At 40.8% G+C, this 26,570-nt stretch overlaps 1 long non-coding RNA gene across 1 annotated transcript in view; it reads left to right on the top strand.

Annotated features, from left to right (window-relative positions):
* The window catches only part of LOC121037210 (uncharacterized), a 60,559-nt gene that overhangs the window by 18,727 nt on the left and 15,262 nt on the right, over nt 1-26,570 (top strand). The window lies entirely within an intron of this gene.

Here is a 26,570-nt window from a genome sequence, read left to right as displayed (position 1 = left end):
ACTGTTATAATGTAGTACTTTCATCATGGTGGCAAAACATACCAGAATCACAAATATTTGTGGGGCTTCTATCAACCAGACATAGCTCCGGGTACTATGAGTACAAGGATCAGAGTGGCCCCAATTCCTTAGCAGTACAAAGTTCTGTAGGAAAAGCAAAGAGCTGCTTACCTATATAAGTAAGTTTTCAGGATACAGTAGCAGATACATACCCGTTACTCTCGTCAGTGATTTTCACACATTTACATGTATGGGATTGCAAACCATTTTTGTAGGTTTGTTTATGATTATCTTGGCAACAAGAAGACCCAGCCTTGCTGATGGAAACAGTAGCTCAAAAATGAGAAACATATTTCCCTGCATTGCTGAGACAGCCTTGGGAGGACTGGGATTAAGTTTGGGGCTCTTGGGGACCATCTGCATGTCAGTTACATTCAACGCATGGAGCGCACTCTGCAAACACCACCAGCAGGCAGTAGATGGTCATTGTTGAAGCTTTGGAAGATTTAGAGAAGAAAGCTATCATGGCCTCTTCAGGGGCAGTAATCAGGAAGAGCTCAACAGAAGAGGTATTGTTAGAAATATGGACCCTGATGACTGGTGGAATTTCAACCAAGGGAAAGGACAAGGGGACATCTATAGAGTCACTCTTGGGTTTGTGGACATAGCAGGTTTGACAATCAGTGAGCCCGCCAGGACCAGACTATTTAGTTTCATTAGGAAGATAGGATTGACGATAAAGGTTCAGGACGTCAGGTAGAATGTCTTTGATATTTAAGGAGTCTTTCTAAATAAACAGTAGTCCCAAATTTAGTTGTATCATCCGCATAAAGATGATTAAGTGCACAAGTTGTTGGGGTTCTCATTTAAAAAGCTTCCTTGGGGCACCTGGGTGGTGCAGTGGGTTAAGCGTCTGACTCTTGATATCGGTTCAGGTCATGATATTGAGGTTTGTGAGATGGAGCCCCTCACTGGGCTCTGTGCTGATGGCATGAAGCCTGCTTGGGATTCTCCTTCTCTCCCTCTCTCTCTCTGTCAAAAAAAAAAAAAAAAAAAAAAAAAAGGAAAAAAGCTTCCTCACTTGTCAGACAGTCCCCTATTATGTATTAAGCTCAAGGCTATAGTGAGGAATCATTGTCATTAAAAACACCCTAGAGGGAAAGCAAAGAGAGGGATTGGTTCACATACAAAAGTAATGTGATGGACCTATAACTTAAAGCCACATGCTCAGAATTCCTGCAAGAGTGAGGTGGCATGCGACTGAGGTCCTCACTCAGTCATGGCCTTCCGGGACAGGAATGCGGTTTGGAGCTGGCTGCACAGTGACACTGTAGTTACCAGAGGCCCAGGGAACTGCATACTCAGGTGGCCTCTGAGCTCATCTCATGCTGAAACCGAGTGAGTTAGTGCAGCAGGTGCACCACACTTTCTAGGAGCGGGCCACAGAGGATGCTCTTTCTCCCCTCCATTAGTACCTCTGAAGGCCGGAAAGTTAATACGGCAGTTGGGTTGTCAAGGATCTACTTGGAGATGACTTCAAATGGATTGCTTCTCTAAGACTAGATGGTCAATTTAGGACTGAGAGTGGGACACAGCAAAGGCTCACTAATGAAAACATTGTTAATATTAATCTGCTGGTTACTATTTCTTCCCCCTCCATTTGCTGCCCTCTCCTCCTTTTGTATCAGTAATTTTCACACTGGTTTTGAAACCCAAATCCAATTAGGTCAACCCTCTGCTTAAAATTCTCCTTTGACTTCTGAGACTCATAGAATAAGGACCCTGGAATGTAGAGCTAAGGGCCTGTATGACTTGACATGGTCCTTCCTCTCTAGGTCTCTCTCTCTCCCTGCTCTCTAACTCTCTTTGCTCTAGCCCTACAACCTGACTTTCAGCCCCTCATAACTTCCAGACTCCTTCCCACAGGCCGTTTGCACATGCCACTAGCTCTGCCTGGAATGCTCACCTCCACTGTCAGTTCCCACTCACAAGTCAGTTCTCAGCTAGTGCTTCACTATCTCGCGGAAGTGATCCCTGTCCTTCCTGAACAGCTCAGAGCCTCCTTTAAACCCTCTTACCACCTCAACAGTACATGCTGTTCTATGTAGCGCTTACGGCATCTGTAAGCCATTTATTGTGTCATGATTTGACTGACAGTCTGTCTTCACCCACTAGACTGTGAGGTCCACCATGTAAGCGGCCATATTTGTTTTCGCGATTTAATCTCTAGGCATCTAGCGCAGTACCTCACACATGGTAACAGAGTTTCACAAATAATCTTCCATTCATTCTAGTGGTCTACTGTACAATGTGAGAGAGGGACAAAAAGCCCTAAAGATACTGGTGGTAGAATTGCTGGAAAAGGCAAAGTTGCAGAGACCACAGGATTTACAGAAGCAAATGGATAAAATACAGAGGTTCCTAAACCAGTTTCTCAGTCTCTGACAAAGAGAGGCGCTTGGCACGCCACATTGTGATTCATGTCTGCTACCCGCTAACTCCCTGAGGTAGCCAGCACTTCCGGAGAGACATCAAAACAGTGGTGGGGGGTTGATCAGAACTCTGGCAAATTCAATGGAGAATTTTTATTTCCTTTAGCAAATGCCTACTTGGACGTAAGGCTTTTAGGGGGCAGCTCTAACCTGCAAGGAACAGCAGAAAGAGCCTCACCTGTGCGGAAGTGATTCGGTCACAGGGCAGAATGTACTTTGATGACTGTAGGAAAGATCTGTAGCCTAGATTTATGTATGTCACCTGAGACATATCTAAAGAATACCATCTTTCAGAAAGAAAATCAAATTCTGGAGAGGAAGAACTGTTTTTTAAGGGAAGTTTGTTTGCGCTGACACGATCACTTGAGAGCACCGGTTTACGTCTTTGTATCCAGAATTTACTGAACTGTGGGATGAATATACAATACATCATTTGCCTCAGGCAGTGCACTGAAAATATTTCATGACTTTAAATATGTGCTATGATTAGGTATGTGTTTTAGTAGTCAAGTGAATAAGGGTTTAAAGCAATGAAAAGAAAGTATTTCCTTTCAGTTCAGCATGTTTTCGTCTGGGAGCTTTAAAAACCTGTCACAAGGAACATTCTTGAAGGCTAAGGTTCTCCTGGTGATTTGGGAAAGAGATCCTGAGTCTTGATCTTTAGTACCTCCTTTTTTTCCTTAGAAAATTGTAGAAGAAAATTCCCTAAAAATATTCATAGAAGTCTATGGCTATTTTGTAAATTTGTTTTGGTATTACATAATATTACTTCAAAAGCGAGTTGTAAAATAAATTAATGAATAAATATTGAAAAAGAGCTTTAATGTTGAAGTGGCTTTAAAATAAAATGAATAAGTAAAGAAATAACACTCAACAAATATTATCGTGCATTTGCTGTTTAATATCCAAAGTGAGATGGCAGTTAAGTACTCTTGGCACTGTAAAGATCAAGATAAGATTGGTTTGAGTCCCTAAGTCCATGTGCTGTGACAATCTACATTCCTCTAGCCTTAAAGGAATGTACTGTTTAAGAGGGGAGTTGAGCCAAGTTCAGGAATAATTATAGGAAAGAAGGAAAGTACACAGACGAGAAAGGGAGAGACGCCCTTCCATCTGGAAGCATCAGACAATGCCTCTCAGAATTGTGGAGATATGTTTAGATGAAGGCATAGAATCCAATACAGACCGAGGGAATAGTGTGAGCAGGGATATAATTTCAGGAAAGTGTAGGGCAGGAAAAATTGTCCTGTGGTCTGACCAGGGTATGAGGTACCTGAAGGGAATAGTAATGAGGAAAGGCAAGAGTAGGCACTTGGGACTTTGGAAGTCAAGAGTTTGCCAATGGAGAAATTATCCAGATGTACTGCCTAAAGTTCTTATCCCCTGGCACTAATGGCATCTGTGTTCAAAGATTTGTTTGAAGACATGTTTTCAATTCTTTTGAGTATATACTCCGAAGTAGGCAAACTCCATTCTTAATCCTGATCTGATGGACAACCCCATTCCATTTTATTGTTTGATCCCAGATCCAAATTCTTCCTGAAGAGCTCAAAAGCACTGTTTCCCCGTTTTGCCTGAACGTACCCTTTAAACAAGCCTTATATTCTATTTGTTGAAAGGCAGTGACGGATAGGATAGAGCACATGTTGTTGGAAGCCAGAGGACCTGTGACCTAGGACCAGAGCTATCAGTTGGTTAGCTAACTGCTCGTCCATCAGTTTAGGTAAAACTCGCTTTACTCAGCTCTACCCTTCGTTCCTCTCAAGGTTGTGATTGGCATCAGGACAACTGGTATTTGGAGAGTATTTTCCAGATGTCACTGATTGCTCCCTATAGGTATGTACTAGGTCCTTAAAATTTCAAGCCAGAAAGGACTTTTAGAAAGAGTGCTCAAAAATGCTGTTATCTTGCAGATCTAACTGAGGCCTCCAGAGGGCGCTATTGGGGGCGGCTGAATTGGGAGGTAAACTCCAGATCTTCTGAGGCAAGTCCGGGCCTTTTTAGACCTCTCCACATCCAGACCTCCCTCTGAGGCTCAGTCACATCCTTTGTCTTTTCTCTTCTGGCTGAGAAAAAAACAATGGCAAAAACTGTACCTCTGAGTTATTCATGGAGTCAGTTGAGCTTAGATTTATCTCCAAAGTCTGGCTGCTGCGTGACCTTTCCTGAATATCATTCTCTGGGTGTTGGAGGGAAGCCAGTCCTTCCCCAGGCCCCTGCTTAGTATCCTTGGGGATTCTCTTATTTGTATTCCTGTCACTGCCACTTTTAATGCACCAAAGCCTACGTTTAATGCAATAACCAGCCTGACGTTTATGAAATAAAAGATTGATATCAGCTTCATGAAACTCAGGCAAAAGCAATATCTTTTCTATATCTTGCTATGCCTTTAACTCCAGGAACTTTTATACTCAGTGGCCACTGAAAAATGAAATAACAATAATAATAATGACAATAATAAAAAAAAAAGCGATATCTTCCAAGAACCACAGTTTTGAGTAATGTTTTCTTTAATTTCTTTATTGATTTAATGACAAGAAAAGACTAAACTTATTACTTTCTCCAGTGTCCAAGTACATTTTCACTTTTAAAAGAAAGATCATAGTATGTAGCTTAAAGGTTGATGTTTTGTTTGTCACCTGGCTTATTTATGCATTGATGGCTTGGGCAGCTGATGCATGACCATGGCCACCTTGTTTCCTCACGAGGAAGGTAAGAATCAGAAGGGAGAAAGCTTTGCTTTTCTTATGAACTAAAACATTCTGGAAAATAAGTCAGCTTTATACCTGTTCTTCCAGAAAGTCATTCCATTTTATGGGGTGGACTATTTATTTGCACACAGAAGACACAAGCACCTGAAATAAGTATAGGGTTTGACATCTATGACCCAACATAATTTGGCTTCAGTCAGACTTTCCAGTCTTATCTCCCATTACTTAACTTTTCACACCTGATGACTTGGTCCAACTGGACATTTGCCATTTCCCATGTGATTATTTTCAGTTTTGCTTTTATCCAGCCAGACAATCTTTGTCTTTAAAAAATTTTTTTAAAAATGTTTATTTATTTATTTATTTTTTTTTAAAATTTTTTTTTTCAACTTTTTATTTTATTTTTGGGACAGAGAGAGACAGAGCCTGAACGGGGGAGGGGCAGAGAGAGAGGGAGACACAGAATCGGAAACAGGCTCCAGGCTCTGAGCCATCAGCCCAGAGCCCGACGCGGGGCTCGAACTCACGGACCGCGAGATTGTGACCTGGCTGAAGTCTGACGCTCAACCGACTGCGCCACCCAGGCGCCCCTAAAATGTTTATTTTTAAGAGAGAGAGAGAGAGAGAAACAGAGTGCTAGTGGGGAAGGGGCAAAGAGAGAGGAAGACCCAGAATCTGAGGCAGGCTCTAGGCTCTGAGCTATCAACCCAGAGCCTGATGTGGGGCTTGAACTCACAAACTGTGAGATAATGAACTGAGCCGAAGTCCAACGGCCAATCAACTAAGCTACCCAGGAGCCCCAATCTTTGTCTTTTAATTGGAGTGTTTATTTACCTTTAACTGGGATCGAGTCTCCCATCTTGCTTTTTGTTTTCCATTTGGGCCATCTGTTCTTCGTTCCTTTTTCCTCCTTTCCTGCATTATTTGAGATTAACTGAGATTTTTTTTAGTTATGTTATTTTATCTCTTCTAATGGCTATTCAAAAAAAATTAAAAAAAAATTTTTTTTTTAACGTTTATTTATTTTTGAGACAGAGAGAGACAGAGCATGAAGGGGGGAGGGGCAGAGAGAGAGGGAGACACAGAATCGGAAACAGGCTCCAGGCCCTGAGCCATCAGCCCAGAGCCCGACGCGGGGCTCGAACTCACGGACCTCGAGATTGTGACCTGAGCTGAAGTTGGATGCTTAACCGACTGCGCCACCCAGGCGCCCCCCCCCCCAAATTTTTTTTTTTTAATGTTTGTTTATTTTTGAGAGAGACAGAGTGCAAACAGGGGAGGGGCAGAGAGAGAAGGAGACACAGAATCCAAAGCAGGCTCCAGGCTCTGAGCTGTCAGCACAGAGCCTGACACGGGGATCAAACTCACAAGCTGTCAGATCACCTGCGCCCAAGTCAGAAGCTTAACCGACTGAGCCACCCAGGCGCCCCTCTAATGGCTAGTTTAAAACCCTTTCTGCTAATCCCATCATCCCTTTCATTTCTGTATCTGTTCCTATTGACTTATTTCTCTCTTGGATTTGGGTCACATTTTCATGCTTTTTCACATAACTAGAAAGTTTTGATTGTATGCTGGATGCCACAGTGTGATTATCTGTATTTCTTCATTTTCCTTGTAAGAAGAGTTAAGTTTTGTCCTGGCGGGTAGTTAATTTACTTGTGCCTCAAGACTTTCAAGTTTGTTTTATGTACGTAGTGAAAAAGAAGGAAAGATTAAAGGTTAGAAAAACATGTGGGTCCAAATCATCTAGGACTTTGTAGACCCCAGTAAAGAGTCTGGATTTTATTAAAAGTAAACAAGAAATCATTAAAAAAAAATTTGAGCTAAAGAATGATAAAATCTATCTTCTTAAAAAGACTATTTTCTTAGACCAACTAAATAAATACTTACCAAAGACCTATAAGAGCCAGGACATGTGATAGACAATGGAAACCAGACCGTGAATGAGTATGAACATGTGGGACATTCCTGCCCTTGAAGAGCTCACAGCACGATGGGGGCTATTATGTGTAAGACTCACGACGGAGGCAAACATGGGGAAGTACTGGGAGACAGACCTGGTGCCTCAGTGATGGTATCCTAGAGGAAGTTACTCTCAGCTGGCTCTTTAGAAATGACAGGACTTGTCCACGTAAAAAGAGGAGAGATGTCAGAGGCAGGAAGAATACCTTGATTAAAGGTATGGCGATGCGAAAGAGCTGTGTTTGGAGAAGCACAGAGTTCAGTTTCGCTTAGTGTGAAGCATGGAGCTTTGTTTCTTTGTTTACCCTCTTTCTCCCGTCTCCAATGTGCTTCCCACCCCCAACCTGAGTTCCACGTGTGCATATACTTCCAGCCATTCTTAAGGTTTCATTCAAATGCTACCTCCTCCATGAGGCGTTTCATGATGCCTACAGAGAAATGATTAGTGTCTCTGCTGGTAGTGTGGACATGTCCCATTTTGCCTGTGTTTCAACTATAGAGTTTGGCAGCAGTTGGCCTATAGTGCTCACTAAATATTTATTGATTAACAAATGCAGCAAATCTCCCAGGGTGCTGATCTCTAGGTTTATTGGTCAATCCCATGATCTTTGTCTAGATTCGTATATCTTTTCACCACATTGGGCTCAGCTTTTCAAATGGTTGCCCCAAATCACGAGTGCATAACTTTTATTTGCATCACACTATATTCACTGACCCCTTTCAATTCAAATAATGGGCTATCTACTTTATCTTGTTCTATCAAGTGTCTGGTACTTTGAATCTTAAACCTGGAAGAACTCTTAAAAATCACCTAGTTCATTGGGTTTTTAACTTGGCTGCACATTAAAATCATATGGAGGGAGGGTTCCTGGGTAGCTCAATCTGTTAAGCTTCTGACGCTTGGTTTTGGCTCAGGTCATGATCTCACGGTTCATGGGTTCAGGCCCTGAGTTATGCTTTGTGCTGACAGTATGGAGCCTGCTTGGGATTCATATTCTCTCTCTCTCTCTCTCTCTCTCTCTCGATTTCTCTCTCACCATCTCTTTCTGTCACTCCTCTGTCTAAGCGCTGCACTCACACTCTTTTTCTCTTTCAAAATAAATAAATAAACATTAAAAAAAAAAACCACACGGGGGAACTTTAAAAAACATCTATGCCTGGGATCCACTTTCCAGAGATTCTGATTTAATTGGCCTGGGTAGAGGCCTGGACATCTGATTAAAAAAAAAAAAAACTCTCCTCAAATGTTCTAATGTGTAACCACACATGTGTAAGGCACATTGCTCACATTACATATGACAAAACTCATGATCTGTTGCAAGGGAAGAAACTTAAGTCCAGAGAGGTAAAGTGACTTGTCTGAAGGTCACACAAGCAACCTAATATATAGCAATCTAGAACGAAATCTGCATCCGGAACCAAAGTCTCCTTCCTGTGCTTTTTACTTATTTATTATTTTTATCTATCTATCATCGATATATCATCTATCTTTAATATTTTTATTCACATATTTAATATATTTTATCTATTTTTAAATACAATTTATTGTCAAGTTGGCTAACATACAGTGTACACAGTGTGCTCTTGGTTTTGGGGGTAAGATTCCTGTGATTCATTCCTTACATACAACACCCAGTGCTCATCCCAACAAGTGCCCTTCTCAGTGCCCATTACCCACTTTCCCCTCTCCCCCAACCCCCATCAACCCTCAGTTGGTTCTCTGTATTTAAGAGTCTATTATGGTTTGCCTCCCTCCCTCTCTGTAGTGATTTTCCCCCCTTCCCTTACATTCTTCTGTTAAGTTTCTCACCATCCACATATGAATGAAAACATATGATATCTGTCTTTCTCTGACTGACTTATTTCACTTAGCATAATACCCTCCAGTGCCATCCACATTGCTGCATATGGGATGATTTTATTCTTTCTCATTGCCAAGTAGTATTCCGTGGTATAGATAAACCATCTCTTCTTTATCAATTCATCAGTTTATGGACATTTATGTTCTTTCCATAATTTGGCTATTGTTGAAAGTGCTGCTATAAACATTGGGAGTAATGTTACCCTATGCATCAGCATTCCTGTATCCCTTGGGTAGATTCCTACCAGTGCTATTGCTGGGTCGTAGGGTAGTTCTACTTTTAATTTTTTTGAGGAATCTCCACACTATTTTCCAGAGTGGCTGCACCAGTTTGCATTCCCACCAACAGTGTAAGAGGGTTCCCATTTCTCCACATCTTCTCCAGCATCTATAATCTTCTGATTTGTTCATTTTAGCCACTCTGGTGTGAGGTGGTATCTCAGTGTGGCTTTGATTTGTGTTTCTCTAATGATGAATGACATTGAGCATCGTTTTATGTGTCTGTTGGCCATTTGGATGTCTTCTTTAGAAAAGTGTCTATTAATGTCTTCTGCCCATTTCTTCGCTGGATTATTTGTTTTTCGGGTATAGAGTTTGGTGAGTTCTTTATAGATTTTGGATAGTAGCCCTTTATCTGATATGTCACTTGCAAATATCTTTTCCCATTCTGTCGGTTGTCTTTTAGTTTTGTTGATTGTTTCCTTTGCAATGCAGAAGATTTTTATGTTGATGAGGTCTCAATAGTTCATTTTTGCTTTGAATTCCCTTGCCTTTGGAGATGTGTTGATTAAGAAATTGCTGCGGCTGAGGTCAGAGGTTGTTGCCTGCTTTCTCCTCTTGGGTTTTGATGGTTTCCTGTCTCACATTTAGGTCTTTTGTCCATTTTGAGTTTGTTTTTGTGAATGGTGTAAGAAAGTGGCCTAGGTTCATTCTTCTACATGTTGCTATCCAGTTCCCCAGCATCATTTGCTAAAGAGACTGTTTTTTTTCCATTGGATACTCTTTCCTGCTTTGTCAAAGATTAGTTGGCCATAACATTTGTGGGTCCAATTCTGAGTTGTCTATTCTATTTTATTGGCCTATGTGTCTGTTTTTGTGTCAATACTGTACTTTCTTGATGATTACAACTTTGTAGTAGTGGCTAAAGTCTGGGATTGTGATGCCTCCCACTTTGGTTTTCTTCTTCAGTATTACTTTGACTATTCGAGGTCTTTTGTGGTTCCATACAAATTTTAGGATTGTTTGTTTGAGCTTTGAGAAGAATGCTGGTTTTGGTAGAGACTTTGGGTTTTCCACGTCGAGTGTCATGTCGTCTGCAAAGAGTGAAAGTTTGACTTCTTCTTTGCCAATTTTGATGCCTTTTATTTTATTCTTTTGTCTGATTGCTGATGCTAGGACTTCCAACACTGTTAAACAACAGTGGGGAGGGTGAACATCCCTGTCGTGTTCCTGATCTCAGGGAGAAAGCTCTCAGTTTTTCCCCATGGAGGATGATATTAGCTATGGGCTTTTCATATATGGCTTTTATGATGTTTGAGTATGTTCCTTCTATCATGAGTTTCTTGAGGGTTTTTATTAAGAAAGGATGCTGTATTTTGTCAAATGTTTTTTCTGCATCTATTGACAGGATCATATGGTTCTTATCCTTTCTTTTATTAATGTGATGTATCACATTGATTGATTTGCGAATATTGAACCAGCCCTGCAGCACAGAAATGAATCCCACTTGATCATGGTGAGTAATTCTTTTTATATGTTGTTGAATTTGATTTGCTAGTATCTTGTTGAGAATTTTTGCATCCATATTCATCAGGGATATTGGCCTGCAGTTCTTCTTTTTTTGTGGGTTCTCTGTCTGGTTTGGGAATCAAAGTAATGCTGGCTTCATATGATGAGTCCAGAAGTTTTCCTTCCATTTCTATTTTTTGGAACAGCTTGAGAAGGCTAGGTATTAACTTTGCTTTAATTTTCTGGTAGAATTCCCCAGGGAAGCCATCTGGTCCAGGACTCTTAGTTGTTGGGAAATTTTTGATGACTTACTCAATTTCTTTACTAGTTATGGGTCTGTTCAAGTTTTCTATTTCTTCCTGTTTGAGTTTTGATAGTGTGTGGGTGTTTAGGAATTTGTTCATTTCTTCCAGGTTGTCTAGTTTGTTGGCATATAATTTTTCATAGTATTCCCTGATAATTGCTTGTATTTCTGAGGGATTGGTTGTAATAAATCCATTTTAATCCATGATTTTATCTATTTGGATCCTTTCTCTTTTCTTTTTGAGAAGCCTGGCTAGAGGTTTATCAATTTTGTTTATTTTTTCAAAAAACCAACTCTTGGTTTCATTAATCTGTTCTACTGTTTTTATTGTTGTTGTTTTGTTTTTTGGATTCTATATTTATTTCTGCTCTGATCTTTATTATTTCTCTTCTTCTGCTGGGTTTAGGATTTCTTTGCTATTCTGTTTCTAGTTCCTTTTGGTGTGCTGTTAGACTTTGTATTTGGGATTTTTCTTGTTTCTTGAGATAGGCCTGGATTGCAATGTACTTTCCTTTGCTGCATCCCAAAGAGTTTGGGTTATTGTGTTTTCATTTTCATTTGTTTACATATATTTTTAAATTTCTTCTCTAATTGCCTGGTTGACCCATTCATTCTTTGGTAGGATGTTCTTTTTTTTTTTTTTTAATTTTTTTTTTAACATTTATTTATTTTTGAGACAGAGAGCATGAACAGGGGAGGGTCAGAGAAAGAGGGAGACACAGAATCTGAAACAGGCTCCAGGCTCTGAGCTGTCAGCACAGAGCCCGATGTGGGGCTCGAATCCACGGACTGTGAGATCATGACCTGAGCCAAAGTTGGACGCTTAACCTACCGAGCCACCCAGGCGCCCCGGTAGGATGTTCTTTATCCTCCATGCTTTTGGAGGTTTTCCAGACTTTTTCTTGTGGTTGATTTCAAGTTTCATAACATTGTGATCTGAAAGTGTGCATGGTATGATCTCAATTCTTGTATATTTTTGAGGACTGTTTTGTGACCCAGTATGTGATATATCTTGGTGAATGTTCCACGTGCACTCGAGGAGAAAGTATATTCTGCTGCTTTAGGATGTAGAGTTCTAAATATATCTGTCAAGTCCATCTGGTCCAGTGTATCATTCAGGGCCATTGTTTCTTTATTGATTTTCTGTGTAGATGATCTGTCCATTGTTGTAAGTGGAGTATTAACGTCCCCTGCAATTACCACATTCTTACCAATAAGATTGCTTATATTTGTAATTAATTGTTTTTTTTTATTTATATACGAAATTTATTGCCAAATTGGTTTCCATACAACACCCAGTGCTCATCCCAAAAGGTGCCCTCCTCAATACCCACCACCCACCCTCTCCTCCCTCCCACCCCCATCAACCCTCAGTTTGCTCTCAGTTCTCAACAGTCTTTTATGCTTTGGCTCTCTCCCACTCTAACCTCTTTTTTTTTTTTTCCCCCCTTCCCCTCCCCCATGGGTTCCCGCTAAGTTTCTCAGGATCCACATAAGAGTGAAACCATATGGTATCTGTCTTTCTCTGTATGGCTTATTTCACTCAGCATCACACTCTCCAGTTCCATCCACGTTGCTACAAAAGGCCATATTTCATTTTTTCTCATTGCCACGTAGTATTCCATAGTGTATATAAACCACAATTTCTTTATCCATTCATCAGTTGATGGACATTTAGGCTCTTTCCATAATTTGGCTATTGTTGAGAGTGCTGCTATGAACATTGGGGTACAAGTGCCCCTATGCATCAGTACTCCTGTGTCCCTTGGATAAATTCCTAGCAGTGCTATTGCTGGGTCATAGGGTAGGTCTATTTTTAATTTTCTGAGGAACCTCCACACTGCTTTCCAGAGCGGCTGCACCAATTTGCATTCCCACCAACAGTGCAAGAGGGTTCCCGTTTCTCCACATCCTCTCCAGCATCTATAGTCTCCTGATTTGTTCATTTTGGCCACTCGGACTGGCGTGAGGTGATACCTGAGTGTGGTTTTGATTTGTATTTCCCTGATAAGGAGCGACGCTGAACATCTTTTCATGTGCCTGTTGGCCATCCGGATGTCTTCTTTAGAGAAGTGTCTATTCATCTTTTCTGCCCATTTCTTCACTGGGTTATTTGCTTTTTGGGTGTGGAGTTTGGTGAGCTCTTTATAGATTTTGGATACTAGCCCTTTGTCCGATATGTCATTTGCAAATATCTTTTCCCATTCCGTTGGTTGCCTTTTAGTTTTGTTGGTTGTTTCCTTTGCTGTGCAGAAGCTTGTAATTAATTGTTTTATATATTTGGGTGCTTCTGAATTCAGTGCATAGACATTTATAATTTTTAGCTCTTCCTGTTGGATAGACCCTATTATTCTTATATAATGCCCTTATTCGTCTCTTGTTACAGCCTTTAATTTAAAGTCTAGTTTGTCTGATATAAGAATGGCTACTCCAGCTTTCTTTTGACTTCTGGTAGCATGATAGATGGTTCTCCATCCACTCACTTTCATTTATTTATTTATTTATTTATTTATTTATTTATTTATTTATTTAATGTTTATTTTTGAGACAGAGAGAGACAGAGCCTGAACAGGGGAGGGGCAGAGAAAGAGGGAGACACAGAATCTGAAACAGGCTCCAGGCTCTGAGCTGTCAACACAGAGCCCGACGTGGGGCTTGAACTCACGGACTGTGAGATCATGACGTGAGCAGAAGTCAGACGCTTAACCGACCAAGCCACCCAGGCGCCCCCCACTCACTTTCAATCTAAAGGTGCCTCAGGTCTAAAATGGGTCTCTTATAGACAGAAAATAGATGGGTCTTGTTTTTTTATCTATTCTGATACCCTATGTCTTTTGATTGGAGCATTGAGCCCATTTATATTCAGTGTTATTATTGAAAGATAGGAGTTTAGAGTCATTGTGTTATCCATAGGTTTCATGGTTGTAGTGATGTCTCTTGTCCTATGATATGGATATTGTTCCATTTGATTGAGTCACTTAGTTCTCTAATTCTCCCCTTGTGATCCTGGATTTTTTTAAATCTCTTTTTCTCACTTCCTCTTTTTCCATAATTTTATCTTCTAATTCACCTATTCTCCCCTCTGCCTCTTCCATCCACACTGTGGTCACCTCTATTTTATTTTGCACCTCATCTATAGCATTTTTAAATTCATCATGACTATTTTTTAGTTCTTTGATCTCTGCAATAAGATTCTCTGCTGTCTTCTAAGCTTTTTTCAAGCCCAGGGATTTAATCTTATGACTATTATTCTAAATTCTTTTTCAGTTATATTGTTTATATCTGTTTTGATCAATTCTTCAGCTGTCACTTCTTCCTGGAATTTCTTTTGAGGAGAATTCTTCCGTTTCATCATTTTGGCTAGTTTTCCATCCCTTATGTGTTTTTAAAGCTTGTTATGTGCCCTGCACCTGTAAGCACTACTATATTAAAGAGGGGTCATACATTGTCCAGGGCCAGGCCCTTCAGGAGGTGTGTTTTGGAGAGTGTTACTTGCCCTCTGTTGTTGTGACTTGTAGTGATGTTTTGGACCCTCCCCCAGGTGTGCTTTGATTTGTTCATTGAAGTATCCTTGGAAAGGAAAACAGACAGACAAACAGAAAGCAAAAACACACAAACACACACACAAAACAAAACAACCCCCCCCCCGAAAAAAAGAAAAACAGAAAAACAGAATAACCAGTTACAAGTAAACAACAGGGTGGAGGCAGTGCTGATGGGAGAGGCCTTATCCCATACAAAGAGAGAAATGACAGGGCCAGGGAAAAAGAAAGAAAAAAAAATTCACCAGAGAAACTACACAGCCTAATCCAGAGAGAGAGAAAGGAACATAAACAAGGAGGTGGGGAAAAAGAAAAAGAAAATGAAGTTATCCAGATAGAGAAACTATATGGCTTAATTGAGAGAGGCAGAATGGAGAATAAAGAAGGAGGTGTGGAACATGTATCAAGAGAATGGATTAAATATATCTGCTTAAACAAACCAACAACCAGAGTAACTAGACTAGAGGAGGGAACAGATAAGAAGGAGAAAAGGAAGGAAGAATATATCTATATAACAAGAATTGTCCAAGAATTAATCTAGGCAATGCAGCAACGCTAGTCTCGAGGAGGGGCCATCTGGTTCCTCAGCATCTATCCCTTTCCAGTAGATATGCAGTTACCACCGAGGGGCGTGGTTTGGTGTGGGCATGTCTCGCCTCCACTGTGGGCCCACTGTCTGATCCCTGAGGCCCCACCTCGGTCGTGGTGGGGAGAAAAATGGTGACCCCCCCACCCCCACCCCAGTGTATCCTCCACAGACCCGGTGTTCCTAACCACTCTGTTTAAGTCATCCTCACTGTGCTGTGGGCATAAATGAGGTGGTTTGGCTCACCCCACTGACTCCCCTGCTTCCTTGGTGCTTGGCTGGGATTCAAACTTCTGCTCTGGGTGCCCCAGTACTGGGGAAGTGCAGCTCCCCTCCCAATATATGGTCTCTGGCTGGTGGGCGCCTCAGGCTTTGTCCTGTTCCACAGCACTCCACGGAGGGGGATCTCTTTCTCCTACTGTGGCCTGCGCCCCTGACCTACCATCGAGCCTGAGGCTGGCTCCCCTCCTCCCCAGGTGCACCATCCGGGCAGCCGGTACCAGTCCTGAGAAAGTCCCGCAGTTAGAGATTGGATCTTTCTTCGTTCTGGTCCGAGGTTTTTCTCTTGTCTAGATACAGTCCTACACTTCCCCAGTGGCTCTTTCTCTTCCCTTTGTCTCTCTGTGGAAGGGGATCCCTCCCCTCCATTCATTTTATCTCTCCCAGTTCTCAATCATGCACCTATGGCCTGTCAGGTTGTCCCGGTGGGTCCCTGGAAGCACGACTGTCTTTTTTCCTCCCAGACTCCTGGGGCTCAAAATCCTTTGGCTTCAACACTTCTTTGTTTGGGAGTCAAGGGAAGTTCGGATCCCCCTTCTTCTCCGTCATGTTGGCCCCAGAATGAGACCAGCAGACATGAGGCAGAAAATGTGGTATCCAGCCAGCCTCAGGAAAGTGATAAAGAGACCAACTTGCTGAACTGATTGCTACACGAAGGTTGTTTACACAAACCCAATCTGGTCCTGTCCCGTAAAAAGCGGATTGAAGGGAATGATCAATTAGTGGTTCATCATGATGTTAGCCTTGCCTTAGTGTATAGGGGCTCAGATTGCAGCAAGTGGGTTGCTTTCCCTCCCTCTCAAAATGGAGGGTGGGGGAAGGGGAAGTAAATTGCCAAACAAAACCAGATTGCAGAGGGGGCAGTCTATTACAGCTCCGGGGAATCATAAAGGGCATCATCTCTATCATAAATCATAAATGTGCATAAACTTAAATGCACATTACAGTAGCTGAAGCCTAGCCTTAAATCGGTGCATTTTTGTTTCAATAGCATTTGATTATTCTTGTGATGTGATTACTATGATCATAACTATTGCAATTTGCCAGTGTATTGAGATAACTTGTCCAAAGAGATGCAGCTTGAAATCAAGAATAACAGAGGTGATTCACTGTGAGCACCTGCTGGGAGGGCACCTGGTCAGGCAGAATTCCATTCAGGAAGCTCAGGGTGTTAAGGAGAGCTTGGCCGCCTACAACTGGGGAGAAAGATGTGGTGGAAACAGAGCTGACCTTGATCCTCAGCCTTGCGGCAGGACCTCAGAGAAGTCACTTTACTGTCACCCCACTATGAAGTTCCATAAACATGCTACAATGCAAATTAAAGCTGCCAGATCTTTGAGTACCCTGTCACCTCTGTGGTGGATGCCCTCTTCTCTTTACTTCAAAAGTCTGTCACTTGGTAAATTGTCTTTCAAGTTCCTGCTAGCATATCACTTCATTAGATCTTCCCCTGCTCTTTCCATGTAGAGCAGATGACAGGACAACCATCAGTGTTTATTACTATCCTGTATATATGATAGTGTGTGGGTGGCGAGGCTCATGTATCACCGAGTATTGTAAGTATTAAAAATGGGAGATGTGTCTGGCTCAACATTATATCCACTGCATAATGATGGCACTTGGAGGACATTTAGTAAATATTGGTTAAGTTTCTTCTTCAGTGAGAAATGAGAACTGAGAAAATTCTCACAGAATTGTAGCAAGGATCAGCAAGGAAATTATAAGTATCAAAATACCTGGTCACAAACTATACACAAACCAAACATTTGCATATCAAACTGGACAAGAAGAATCTGTGTGAGAAATCACACGACCGCTCACCAGCAGACCAGCTGGTGTCTGCCACTGTGTTTCCAAGAATCCAAGTCTCCTGCCTCAGCAGCTCAGTGGAACAAGAAAATCCCATTTTATCATGAGTCAAAAAAGGAAAGATGTTGCCATTTTCTTTTAAGCAGAGTATGGAGTTATGGTTTCACTCATGTGGAATTTAAGAAATGAAACAGATGAACATATGGGAAGGGGGGGAAAAGAGGAGAGAGGGAGACAAATCACAAGACTCTCTTAAGGACAGAGAACAAACTGAGGGTTGATGGAGGGAGGTGGGTGAGAGATGGGCTAGATGGGTAATGGGTACTAAGGAGGGCACTTGTTGGGATGCGCACTGGGTGTTGTATGTAAGTGATGAATCACTGGATTCTACTCCTGAAACCAATATTGCACTGTAGGTTAGCTAACTAAAATTTAAATGGCAAAAAAAGTGGAGGATGGAGAGATGTAGTGAATGGCAAAGTAGAGTGACACTTTGGAACACAGTCTACCTGCCAACAGTTGTATTTGCAAACACGGATTCTGTTGTACTCTCAGACTCTAGGTGGCAGGTTGGCCTCTGACATCCAGAGTCTTCTCCTTAGAAGGTCTAGGGGAAGAGGAGGGTTGCTTGTGGTACTTGCTCCTTCGACAGGATGTAGGGAAACAAGACATCAGCAAGACCAGAAGAAGGGGTATGGCTCATGGAGGGAGCCAGGGAGGGGAAGCCACTTGGCTGAGGCTCCCTGGGGCCACCCTCTGTTACCGTTGGTCAGGGTGGCCAGCCTTAATCTCCATCCTGCCTCACATGGACACAGATGGGAGCCAGAGGGGAGTATACACCACCTAGAAACAAGGGGGAAAATCTTTAGGACACACAAAGCATCCGAGTCTCCGTCTTGTTCTCCCAGAGTTTGCTGGAGGCTTCATTATCAGCAGGCACATATTTACCCAATGTTGCATTTCTAGAACATCAGTTCCACTGTTTGTGGTGGATATATTTTATTGTACTGGGGGCAGGACTAGAAAGGGACAGTTGCTTTCTCTGGCCAGGGAGACAAGACAGAGAGATCTCAGCTGCTGGGAATGGGCAGAACAAATCATTTTCTTCGCCATTAAATCTCCTACAGGAGTGAGAACCGGGAAGGAGAATACACACTGCGTGTCAAGTGAACATACACCATTCTCCCTACCTTCTTGCTATACTAGACTGTAACCTCCCTGAGGGGAGAGGAAATGGCTGGATTGCTCAGCTCTGTATTTCCATCAACATGCAGAGAATAAAAGTGAAGGAATGAATGAAGGAACGAGCTCTCTCAAACACGACCCATGAAGAGAGAAGGGTGCTCAGCTCTATTTTAGAGGGGAGAGTATTGCAGGAAGGTAGAAACAGTGTGAGAAGGGATGTGACTGGGCTCCTGGTGGAGGGCCAGGCACTATCACCCAGGGACTGATTTCTCCAGAGAAAGAGCAGCCAGTGTATCTGTTTTGATCTCAAAGGCCAGAGTGGCACAAGCGGGGTTGGGCACGTTCCCCTCTCCAGGCTCTACCCCATTGCAGGTCAGAGGAAGATCCCTTGGGGAGGAGAAAGGGGAGTTGAGGTCTGGCTGTGTCCATAAATACAGTATGTTCTGGACAAGTCCTTTTTGTTTCCTGGGACCCATTTTCATCATCACAGAACCGGAGGAAGCAGTCCATTCTGTGCCCCTCTGACATTCCACTGGGTGCACCTGGTGGCAGTGGGGAGAAAAGGCCTGTGGGTTTGGAATAGCGACCATAATCGGTGAAGTTTTTTGATGATGCCTTTAAAAAAAATTCTGGCAAGGGGTGCCTGGGTGGCTCAGTTGGTTGAGCAGTTGAGCAGTTGAGTGTCTGACTCTTGGTGTTGGCTCAGGTCATGATCTCGTGGTTTGCGAGCTTGAGTGAGTTTGAGCCCCTCATCGGGCTCTGTGCTGACAGTGTGGAGCTTGCTTGGGATTCTCTTTCTCCTCTCTCTGCCCCTCCCATGTGCATACTCTCTCAAAATAAATAAAGAAACAAAAAAAATTTCTTAAACAATTCTGGCAAATTGCTCATTTGTGTTTGTTTTCATATGTAATAATGTGTGTCTAGGAAACCTTCTAGGCACATAGAATCTTAGAAGATGAATCATGTTTGCCTTTGATTTTTAGTCTCCGTGGGCATTACCTCTTCATTCCTGAGTGTGGGGAACCTCAGAGCCAGTGACTTGAGGGTCCCATCTAGCTCCCGAACCTCATGAGTTTTAAACAAAGTTGGAACAGATGGCTCCTCTCATGTCCCCCCAAACAAGCCCACATTCCTGTTCCTTGTTTCACAATATTCTGATCTGAATGTTGTCCTTTGATGAGAAAGTTGAGGATATAACAAACTTTTATGGAATTCTATAGTAAATTGTTGAATTCAGGGACACATCCTTCTTTGTTTGATATATTTCTTCCTGGCTTTCCTCCTAATATCCCTGATAAATTCATCTGGAAACATCCAGGAAAAAATTACTTTCCAGATGTGTCTCTTCCCTAAAAGCATGCCATAACCCTTTTAGTGGAGGTCAGCTAAGCCAGTTGCTTCTTGATAACAAGTTGGTAAAAAGTCTGCAAGGACAACATTTATTTACTATTTTCTTCTCCATCTTTTCGTTCTCCTTCCCCATCATCTCCCCCTCCTCCTTTTGCCCCTACTCCTTTGGTCTCAGTAATTAGTTTTGTAATTGCTAGGCCTCTACTGGCTCCAGAAACAACTGCTGACCATTTAGAAGCATGCCTGGGTTATAGGGGATTACTAGATGTTGACAAGTGCCAGGATTATGTGGCAACAATAATGTATAATGTCTCTGGGGTCCCTGTGTGTAATTTGCCAGCTTTCCGGGTGCAGCCCTAACAAACTCCGGGAAGCTCTGCTCACTGCGAGGGGCCAAAGAGCAAGTACTCGCTTGGTTGCAGCCACTGGGAGAACACATCCGTTATACTGCCAAGGAAATTACTTGGTCCTTAAATCAGAATGCCATCTTTGTCCCCTGGGACTGGAAGGCAGGAGCTGCCGTCCTTCCAACTTTCATAGCCACAAGGACCTGAGACCCATTTAAAGGACTCTCAAGGACATGTCTCAGGCACTGCTTGTGACAGCTGGCGTCACTAATAGGAAACTTCCAGCCCAGAACACGGGCTTATCAGCACATTCAGCACATAATTTGGGGAGGACCAATGCCACACGAGAAGTGGGAATTAATCTGAAGGGGAAAAAGTATTTCTGCTTTTGCGTCTCTCTCTCTTTTTTTTTTTTTTTTTTTTAGGAAAACCAACTTTATTGAGGTTTAATTTACCTATAATGAAATGCACTCACATTAAGTGTACTAGTTAATGTTTTGGTAAATATGTATACCCATGTAACCATCGCAATCAACATACAGAACATTTTTATCATCCTCCATCATGCCTTCATGCCCTTGACATTCCCTGCATGCCCCTAACACCACTGCTTTTTGTCACTATAGATGAGTTTTACCTATTCAGGAATGTTAGATGAATGGAACAATGTGGTATGTAAACTTTTGTTTCTGGCTTCCTATGCTTAGCGTCCGGTTTCTGAGATTCATCCACATTCTTCTGCGTATCAGTAGTTCTTTTTGTTTCTGAGCGTATCCCGTTCTATAAATATACCATACTTTGTTATCCATTTACCTATTGATGGGCATTTGGGTTGTTTTCAACTTTGGGTTCATACGAATAAAGTTTTTTATGAACAGAAGTCTTTGTTGTAGACCTACGTGTTCATTTCTCTTCGCTAAGCATCTAGGAATAGAACTGCTGGATCATATGATAAATAGGAATTTAAATTTTTAACAAACTGCCAAATGGTCTCTAAAGTTTGTGTACCATTTACAGTCCCACGAGCAATGCATGAGAATTCTTGTTGCTCCCTATCCTCACCCACACATAGTATTGTTAGTCCTTTTGTTGTTGTTGTTGTTGTTAAGATGTTTAATTATTTTAAAATAATCTCTATGCCCAACATGGGGCTCAAATTCGCAATCTCGAGATCAAGAGTCACTGCTCTACGGACAGAGCCAGCTAGGTACCCCCGGTATTGTTAGTCTTAATTTTAGTCACTTTAGTGTATGTGGAGTAATGTTTATTGCTTTGTGGTTTTATTTGTATTTCCCTGATGACTAATAACATTGAGCATCTCTTTATGTGCTTTTGGTCATTGACGTTTCGTCTTTTGTGAGGTGTCTGCTGAAGTATTTGGACAATTTTTATTATTTATCTTCATGTTATTTTGTAAGTTTAAAAAAATCTAGATTTGGTCAAATGTATGTAGTATAAATATTTTATCCCGATCTGTTGTTTGCATTTTTAAATTTTTAAATTTTTTTCAAAGTTTCTTTGTTTATTTTGAGAGAGAGACCATGAGTGGGGAGGGGCAGAGAGAGAGAGAGAGAGAGAGAGAGAGAGAGAGGGAGAGAATCCCAAGCAGGCTCTGTGCTAACAGCGTGGATGTGGGGCTTGATCTCATGAAGTATGAGATCATGACCTGAGCTGAAACCAAGAGCCAGAGGCTTAACTGACTGAGCCACCCAGGTGCCCCTGTCTTTTTATTTTTAATGACCAGAAGCTTTAAATTTCGATTACGTTCAATTTTCCTTTTTCTTAAATCCTTGCCCATCTCAGGATCACAAAGATCTTTTTTCTTTATCCTTTTTTTTCCTAGAAGTTTTAGAGTTTTAAATTATCCATAGAAGTCTATGATCCATTTAAAGTTAATTTTGATATATGGTATGATGTAAGAGTCAAGGTACATTTCCCCCGTATTTATATCTAGCTATTCCAGCAGTATTACTGAAAAGGCTATTATTTCCCCAAGTGAAGAACCTTGACACATTGCCAAAAATCAATTGACTATAAATGTGTGGGTCTATTTCAGAATTTTCTGTTCTAGTCCATTAATTTGTATGTTTATGCTCATACCACATGCTTTAATTACTGTCTGAAATGACATAGCACAGCCCTTCTGTATTTATTCTTCTTTCTCGAAGTTGTTTAGACTCTACCAGTCTTTTGAAACTGGTTTCTGTTTTTTTAAATACAAACAAGACTCTTCGGGTTTTAATGGAGAATACATTAAATCTGTAGATTAGTGCAGGTATATCTTCCATTTATTTAGAGTTCCTTTAATTTCAGCAGTATTTTATAATTTTTTTACAGGTCTTGCACATATTTTGATACATTTATCTCTAAGTATTCCATGATTTTTGATGATATTGTGGGTAGTATGATTTTTATACACTTTCCATAGACATAAAATTGACTTATATATGTTGACTTTGTATCCTACAAATGTGTTAGACTTACTTGTCAGTTATGGTAGCTTTCATATAGATTCCTTAGGATTTCTATGTACATAATTATGTCATCTGTGACTAAAGACATTTTTACTTCTTTTTCTAACTGTATGCTGGTTATTTTTTCTTATGTATGTGTTTTGTCCTATCTCTCTAGCTAGGACCTCTAGTACAATGTTGAAGAGTAATGATGACAATGGGCATCCTTGTTTTGTTCCTGATCTTAGGGATGAAAGCATTCAATCTTTCATCAGTCAGTATGGTTCACAGATGGTTTTTTAAGATCAGGTTGAGGACATTCTCCTCCATTCTTAGTGTGTTGAGAGTTGCTGTTATGAATGAGTGCTGAATCGGTAAAACATCTTATGCATCTAAGCAAGTAATATATGCCTTTTCTCCCTTATTCTGCTAATATGATAAATTATATTAATTTTTGAATGTTAACCTAACTTTGCATTCCTGGGAAAATGTCAAATTGTTCACAATTTATTGGCTTTTTTATACATTGCTGGGTAAAATTTCTTAATTAAAAAATAATTTTAAGAATCTATTCACAGGGGATGTTGGCCTGTAGTTTTCTTTTCTTATAATATCTTTGTTTCTGGTATCAGAACAAATTGATATCATAAAATGACTTCAGGGGCGCCTGGGTGGCGCAGTCGGTTAAGCGTCCGACTTCAGCCAGGTCACGATCTCGCGGTCCCTGAGTTCGAGCCCCGCGTTGGGCTCTGGGCTGATGGCTCAGAGCCTGGAGCCTGTTTCCGATTCTGTGTCTCCCTCTCTCTCTCTGCCCCTCCCCTGTTCATGCTCTGTCTCTCTCTGTCCCAAAAATAAATAAAAGCGTTGAAAAAAAAATTAAAAAAAAAAAAAAAGACTTCAGAACTGTTCCTCTCGGGGTGCCTGGGTGGCTCAATTGGTTAAGTAGATACTTAACCTCAGTTGGTTAAGTAGATACTGACTTTTGATTTCGACTTAGGTCATGATCTCACAATTTGTGAGTTTGAGCCGTGCTGACAGCGCAACCCTGCTTGGGAATTTTTTTTTCTCTCTCTCTTCTCCTCCTCCATTCTCTCTCTGTCAAAATAAATAAATAAACATTAAAAAAAGAAGTATTCCTTCATTCTGTATTTTATGAAAGTTTGTTTAATATTATATTACATTGTTCTTAAATTTTGATAAATTTTATCATGAAACTATTTGGAGCTTGAATTTCCTTTATGGAAATGTTTTAAAATAGGAATTCAATTTCCTTAATATATATAGGATTGTTAACATTTTTTTTTAAGTTTATTTTTAAGAGAGACAGAGACAGAATGTGAGTGGGTTAGGGGCAGAGAGAGAGAGGGAGACACAGAATCTGAAGCAGGCTCCAGTCTCTGAGCTGTCAGCACAGAGCCTGACGCAGGGATCGAACTCACAAGCTGTGAGATTATGACCTGAGCCGAAGTTGGTCGCTCAACTGACTGAGACACCCAGGAGCCCCGGATTGCTAGCATTTTAATTTCTTGTGATGATTTAGTCTTTTTAGGGATTTTGTCTTCCTAGGAATCTGTTCATTTCATCCGAAGTGTGGAATTTAATGGCATAAAGTTTTCCACATTTCCTTTCTATCCTTTTAATATCTGTAGGATCTGTAGAAATTTCCCCTCTTTCATTCCTGACATCAGTAATTTGTGTCTTCTCTTCTTTTTTTCTTGATAAACTTGGAAGTTTATCAACTGCACTGGGCTTTTCAGTGAGCTAACTTTGATTATATTGTATTTCTCAATTAATTCCTTGGCCCTTTTCTATGCATTGGTTTCTGCTTGTCTGTATTTATTTATTTATTTATTTTCTTAATTTTATTCACTTTGGGGTTAATTTGCTTCACTTTTCCCACCTTCCTAAGCTGGAAACTTACACCTTTGATTTTTATAGCTTTATTCTTTTTTTTATATATATTTTTTAAAGTTTATTTACCTATTTTGAGACAGAGAGAGAGAGTGTAAGCACAGGAAGGACAGAGAGGGAGAGGGAGAGGGAGAGGGAGAGAGAGAGAGAGAGAGAGAGAGAGAGAGAGAGAATCCCAAGCAGGCTCTGAGCTGTCAGCATGGAGCTTGATGTGGACCTTGAACCCACATGAACCATGAGATCATGACCTGAGCTGAAATCAAGTCGGATGGTCAACCGACTGAGCTATCCAGGTGCTCCTTTATTCCTTTTTTTAATGTGAGCATTCAAAGTTATAACTTTTCCTGAAGTCACTTCTTTAATTGCATCATACATATTTTGATATGTTGTGTTTTAATTTTCATTCGGTTCAACATTTTTCTCATTTTTTTGGTGTGTTTTTTTTCTTTGACACATAGGTTAATTAGAAGCATGTTGTTAAATTTTTAAATATTTAGAGATTTTTAAGATACCTTTTGGTTAATTTCTAATTTACTTATATTTTGGTCAGAGAACATACTCTCTTTAATTTCAGCCTTTTACATTTATTGAGTCTTGTTTTATGGTTTACCATCTGGTCTGTTGTGGTGAATGTTACATGTGAAATTGAAAACAGTGTGCATTCAGCTGTTTTCAGTGTAATGTTCTATAAATATCTATTAGGTCAGGTTGGCTATAGAACAGAATACCGGATTGGATAAGTCCGTTATTCTACTTTGGCCACAAGCAACAATGTAAATGTAAATGAAGGAATTTACATTTGACTATACATGCTCTAATTAAACCAGGGAGCAAAGCCAGCTTGAATCAAATGTAACACTAATCCAAATTTAGGGATTGTTCTTGATCCAATGCTTCCAGCTCATTCCTTGCTAAAAGGAATGGTTTCTTGGTATCAACATAATTTTTTTTTTTATTTTGGCCACTGAAAGCAAGTAAAACAAGAGGTCGAAATTACTTACCGCTGGCTCTGATACTATAGAACTGTTATATTTAAAAATGGCTGGAGAAAGGGGTGCCTGGGTGGCTCAGTTGTATGAGCATCCGATGTTGGCTCAGGTCATGATCTCACGGTCTATGAGTTGGAGCCCCGCGTCGGGCTCTGTGCTGACAGCTCAGAGCCTGGAGCCTGCTTCAGATTCTGTGTCTCCCTCTCTCTCTGCCCCTCCCCAGCTCATGCTCTGTCTCTTTCTCAAAAATAAACAAACATTAAAAAAATTTTTTTAAATGACTGGAGAAAAAACCTACAACTTTTAGATAATATTACATTTTATATAGAGAATTTCATTTTATTCATGGCCATAATTCAGAAATCATTTATTATATGATTAATAAATTAAAAATTATGGTCATCCCTTGTATGTTAGGGACTTTTTTTTTTTCCCTTGCTGCTTTCATGATTCTCTCCTTGCCTGAGTATTTTGTGAATTTGACTATGATATGCCCTGTTGATGGTCGGTTTTTGTTGAATCTAATGGGGGTCCTCTGTGCTTCCTGGATTTTGATGTCTGTGTCTTTCCCCAGGTAAGGAAAGTTTTCCACTATGATTTGCTCACATAACCCTTCTACCCCTATTTCTCTCTCTTCCTCCTCTGGGACTCCTATGGTTCTGATGTTGTTCCTTTTCAATGAGTCACTGATTTCTCTAATTCTTAAATCGTGCTCTTTGGCCTTAATCTCCTTTTTTTCTGCTTCGTTATTCTCTGTAAGTTTGTCCTCTGTATCGCTGATTCTCTGTTCTGCCTCGTCCATCCTTGCCGCTGCTGCATCCATCCATGACTGCAGCTCAGTTATAGCATTTTTAATTTCATTCTGGCTATTTTTTACTTCTTTTATCTCTGCAGAAAGGGATTCTAATCTATTTTCGACTCCAGCTAGTATTCTTATTATTGTGATTCTAAATTCTGGTTCAGACAAAAAATTATGGTCAAGGTAAGGAATTTCTTACCTCCATATGTAGTCTCGAGTCCCATTAAAAATAACTCTATTAGGCACAAACTTCCAGTTATGA

This window comes from Herpailurus yagouaroundi, unplaced genomic scaffold (assembly GCF_014898765.1).
Source record: "Herpailurus yagouaroundi ecotype Mexico unplaced genomic scaffold, PumYag 163, whole genome shotgun sequence".
Lineage (NCBI taxonomy): Eukaryota > Metazoa > Chordata > Mammalia > Carnivora > Felidae > Herpailurus > Herpailurus yagouaroundi.
The sequence above is the reverse complement of the archived record's forward strand: the minus strand, read 5'-3'. Positions and strand labels throughout refer to the sequence as shown.